This window comes from Salarias fasciatus, chromosome 19 (assembly GCF_902148845.1).
Source record: "Salarias fasciatus chromosome 19, fSalaFa1.1, whole genome shotgun sequence".
Classification (NCBI taxonomy): domain Eukaryota; kingdom Metazoa; phylum Chordata; class Actinopteri; order Blenniiformes; family Blenniidae; genus Salarias; species Salarias fasciatus.
Genome location: NC_043763.1, coordinates 14,334,870 through 14,340,402, shown reverse-complemented (window position 1 = coordinate 14,340,402; position 5,533 = coordinate 14,334,870). Strand labels below are relative to the sequence as shown.

The following is a 5,533-nucleotide window of genomic DNA, read 5'->3' as shown; positions in this document are numbered from 1 at the left end:
GTAAGAGTCCCCCTGCTGTCAGCCAATAGAGCCGAGCTGTCAGGCTCCGCGACCCCTCCTTCCTGCCGCCCACCTCCTTGTCTTACCTGTAAAGAGAGAGAGAAAAAAAGGTGCTGCAGCTTTAAGGAGTCATGACTTCCTTCATAGTTGCAGTTTCGAGCGCGCGGCGTTTCTTCCAGAGGAGTGGAGGAGCATGTGGCCGCGCGCGCACCACAACAGGCACACCTGAGCTGCGTTACCAAACAATACCTGTGTTGTAATGCATCAAAGAGCTCCCTCTTTCTCCCTGTCTTCTTCTTCATTTAAAAACTAATAAAAATCAGCCAGTGATGATCTGCAGAAACATTTGTTAAAATCAAAAATCTAACAGCTTTCCTTGATGTTCATGATTTATAATGAGGCCTCAAAGAAAAATAAGACTCCTTTAGAGACCAGCAGGCCTAATCCTCTTTACTGAGTCCACTGGGAGGTGTTCCCTGTCAGGAATGTTCCATGAAAGGTTTCCTTCCTGCACGCTGAAGTGTTAAGCCTCTCAGCACAAGGTGACCACTTCGAGCCCAGAGTCTCAGAGCCTTTCTGTGAGGAGTTTGCATGTTCGTCCTGTGTGTGTGTTGGTTCCTGGTTTTCTCCCAATGCCTAAAAACATGCATTTGATGACTGTAAATCAGGTGAATGTGAATGTCAGTGTGTGTTGTTTTCCAGCCTATAGTGAGCAGAGATCAGCCCCACTGGCTGCTGTTGTTGGAAGAAAACTAATTTTCTCCTTTTGCCCTTCAGTAGTGTTGACCCATATTAAGTTGCATTTCTGCTTACTCAATAATTGCACCGTTCACATAGTATCTGAACATGCTTGAGGTAGTATATACAAATGGACAAAGTATTACATGAAAACAGGCTGACAGTTTTTTTTAGTGTGTGTGTTAAGTTATTCATTGTGATGTGGTTTGTTTATTGAAAGCTCAACAGAGTCGTACTGTACGCCTTACACTAGAAAAATGTATCAATCAGCTATTATGTTGAACTTCAGGGCTTCTGTTATGTAAAGTGATCACCTTCATGACATTAAATGGAATGCTTGTTTTTCTTAATTAAACCAAGTTGATGACTTCAGTCCATTGATGACTTGCCTTCTTATGATTCATCCTGCAGGTCCAGCATGTCGTGTTTCCTCCGTTTAATTACAAAAGATATGCAGATTGAATAATACACCAGTAGCTGAAGCCCTTGGTTCAGGGCAGCTCGGCTGACTCATTGATAGCAAGGGTCATTGTCCAGCTTTCCAAGTCGGCGACAAAAATGCAATTGAGGTTGATTGAATATTAACTTGGAACCACAACACCTCATTACCGCCAGCAAATTCACAACTGTGACATAAAATGCTGCACCTTTAAAGGAGGCTATGAATCAGATCATTATGCTCTGACTAATATGAGCGCTTGATCATAGTGCTAATGACTTTATTCATCTTTCCTGCTTACGGCCGTTTAGGGATTTTGAGACTGAAACTCTGCAGTCAATCGGCTTCCTGTGAAGCTCATTGTTACTGTATAACTGTGATCTCCATGGTTTCCAACAATAACTGTTGTTTAATGTTCTCCAGCAGGAAAGGGCAAGGCTTGACATAAAGGCTATAGTCATCAAAGGGCTGCCCTCTGATATCTGGCACCCCCTGCTGTCATGTTTTCTGAACCAAGGGGAGCCAGAGGCGAAAAGTCAAATGTATATAACATCAGTCGATGGCTCTGCGGCTCCATGGATTGAACATACAAGCTTCAAACTGCAAAGTGGTTCCACAAGGGTGTGGAAAAAAAACTTTTAGAAAATGCACTTGTGACATGAAATGTTGAAATAAAAGCCCAAACAGGATTAATATGGAACCAATGCTCTATGAAATTGGCATAATCAATGACGACTGAATCACCATTCGTCTTCTGTTGAGCCTGTCTGAGACATGAGCGGAAAATAACTGAACTAGAATGTATAGCATGACTCCGCCGCTCTGACAAATGACGGCCAATTTTAGATAATGGAAAACCGGTGGATTGTGAAATCCTGCTGTCTTTTTTTTTTTTTTCAGCTTCAGGTCTTCAGTCTTGCTAGGATGCTGCAGTATTACAGTGATGTCTGCCGGGACGGGCAGCTCCCTGTGTGATCACACTGAAGTACCACTTTGGAATCTTTAGTTGGAAAAATCTCCGTAACCACAACATTCCGATCGTTTGCTGAAAATGTTTTCATGCTTGATCTGGTTGTGATGACGAAGCGATTGCATCATGTTGTTATCGCCGGTGCATGGCGTTGCACTGCTCCTGACCTCGGCGTTTTCCTGTGAGGACACTGTGTTTGCCGCTCCGCCCTGCCCAAAATACCTGAGGAACAAATTCAAGTTTCAACACGCTGCTTTCGCCTGACAGCGCACCCTTTTCTACAGTCAGAGGATCATGTAGGACAACACTAGTGTTTTTCATATTGTTTCTGACAGAGTTTAAGCAAATAACAACCAATAATGGAAAACTACACCAGACTCCCATCTGCCCCTCGCTTCCCCTCACTCTGCTGGTTTTTTATGACTAATCAATAATCTCCATCCCCGTTCGTCTGCTGCCCCATGAGCCATTTCTGTGACAAATGATAAGTCCACTGATGTTTGAAATGCGATAACTGCGCTCGTTCGCTGTTTCTTCACGTTTCTGAGCCGGGGATGATTTTTGGATCATTAGTTTTCCATCTTCTCCTGCTGCAAGAGGTCAGCAGAGATTGTTTAATTGCCTTTGTTCCATCACCGAGCGGCTAATTAATTTGTTCTGTGCTGTTGTCCCTGTTCTGCAGATCTCTGCTCAGCCAGCTCGGTTAAAAAGGAATCATCATCAGTGGCCTGAAAGTGCTTGAACTGAAACCAGACACACCCCGAGAATTACATTCAGAACTGAAATGAAGTCTGTGTGGATTAAATAAACTGCAGACAATATGAGTAATGTCCATTATGTGTTGTGCATGGCTGAAATGCCACAGAGTGAAGTCTGATGCTCATGCGTCTTGTTGCATCAACAAATTAATCCCTTGGATTAACTCCATATTGTATTCATGCATAAAGTGCATTTAATCCACTTCAGATTTCCTCACTTGGATGATGCTGAATTTAAAAGAAGGAATATTAAATATATTAATAATTTCACTCTTTGTACAACTTATTTTATAAATTCAGCAAATTTAATCTTCCTTTATTCAATATATTCTCTTCCAGGTTAGTTATCACACAAAATCATTATATTTATTTTCAAACAAAGAAATAAAGAAGTAAAATCAGAAAAAGACACAGCACTCAATTCATCCATTTTAAATTAAGAATAATTTTATAAAAATTACCTCAATGCAAAAATATCCATATATGTACTGCAGCCTATTTCATGAATGAACTAAAAAAAAAAGATCCAATAGAAATGATAAACGATAGAATGGTAGAGTAATAAATGGAACAGCTTAAATTTTAGATGCTCTATCAAAGATTGACTGCCACTTCACAGCTGGAGTATGCATATATTTGCATCCTAATCGAGCCAAAAAGGGAATCACTACACAATGTGATTCATTATTTCTCCTCTGGCGTGATCAACTTCACTCTCCCTCTTCAAACTGAAGCTGAGGTTGAACAGCAGTATTGTCTTTGTGTCAGTTTTCCTGAAACCCAGGGAAACTGTGCAGTGAAGTCACAGTGAAGTCCGACCTGATCGTATATGCAGGACAAGCTGGACTGAGTCATATTTCCCATGATGCTTTGTGTCCCTGGAGTCTCAGGATGGGGGACACTTCTGAATCATCACGGTCACCTGTCATATTGTGTCATTGAGAGGAGGTGAAGAGGTTGCTTGCATTCAGAAGAGCAGAGAAGTCTAGCATTTAAAAGGTTGCTTACTTTTAAAAGTGGTTTTTTTTTTTATTGCAGGTTTACTCATACATCCAAATCCGAAAACTTTCTATGTATTTCATTTTCATCGGTCACTTTTCTTACACCTTTCACAGTCAGTAGTGAAAACACAATATTCTTTATGTCTTACTGGATGAGCCATAAAAAAACAACAACAAAACATTCCACATCAGTGTAGCGGTTTCCTTGGAGAGGACAAGAGAGGAGAGAACGATAGTTGCCGGGCGTATAATGGACAGGAAAAAATGAGAGCGGAGAGGATGAAAGAGAACAATTCTTCCTATATGGCTGCAATAAAAAACAAACACCAACACAGAACTGGGAGGCATGGGGAGTTAGTGCTTAGTCAGTGGATTAATGCTCTTTATTGCATTGTTTTAAAAAGTATGCTGCAAACATTTTGAGCTTGACTGATCTTCCTTCACCTTGGAAGGATGTTCTCACCCAATGACTGCACTCTGATGAAATTGAATAAAGCTAAAAAAAAAACCCTGACCTCTGTTGCACTGGCTTCCTTCACAGTCTCCTGTGTGTTTTTATTTGTGGATGCATGAATGAAGAAGCACACTAAATGACCAGGTGTGAATAAACAGCGAAAATCCCAGGTGGTGCATGCAAATGAAGTCTGAACCCAACAAAAAAATGATCTGCCATCATCACACAGGAAAGGTGTCATCAGCTGGTATCTGTGTTTAACCCGTCACAAAGCTCTGGCACTGACTGTAGTTTTCATGATATTCGGGCTTCAGCCATGCAGTAGCACTGCTTTACATTTGTAAAGCTCAACAATGCATCCATGAAGACAGGTGCAACAGCAATTTTCTTTTCCACCTAATTCCAGCGTTGCTTTGATGAAATGCCTCGCATGCTTCATCACAATGTGAATCAAATTTTTGTCAGATCTTCAAAGCTTGGCGTTTCATTCTCTATTTTTTTTCCCTCTGCCCTCCAGTTGCCAATAGTAACCAAACAGGCTGGCCAAGAGCAAAATGCACTCTGCAGCTGAATGAAGCGGGGAAGCGCTGAGAGTGGAGGGGAGCATTATATCACTGAAGATTACAAGGACCTTCATGAGAGCCGTTCTCAATGAGAGCAGCGCTGCATCAACGTAAAGTCCAACTCACGGTCACGACTTCGATCCAAGGCTATTCTCTCCCTTTCTCTTGTTGTCTTTACATCACATATATTGTGTAATCAAAAAAGAAAAAAAAAAGAAAGGTTATGTAATTGTTGCAACAGTGTGAGTGTCATTTTTAGACCTGGAGGAAGTGCTAAAATCAATCTGCTCTAAATTTAAGTGAGTTCAAGACTCTGCACTGCAATTCCAGTCCAGTTATTGCTCACATATATATTATGTAACCCCGTGTTTGATCCAGCGATGGACAGATTTCCATCTCTCGGTGCACCTGCTGCGACGCACGCGGCTCCATTAATAAGAAGCTCCGATCTGCATGACGTCTTTGCAGTGCGGGGCTCGTCCAGAGGGCGGCGCACTCACACCTGGGCGGGAACGGGAGGAAAAAAAAAAAAAAAAAGGGGGCCGGATGCTGGATGAAATCCTGGCGGACTCTGCCAATAGCAGCCCGAGTTGGAGACTCGCTCGTACTC

The 5,533-nt window shown here is 41.9% G+C and overlaps 1 protein-coding gene across 2 annotated transcripts in view; it reads left to right on the top strand.

The window, feature by feature from the left end:
- rps6ka1 (ribosomal protein S6 kinase a, polypeptide 1) overlaps positions 1-5,533 on the top strand; it is a 47,143-nt gene that overhangs the window by 191 nt on the left and 41,419 nt on the right. The window lies entirely within an intron of this gene.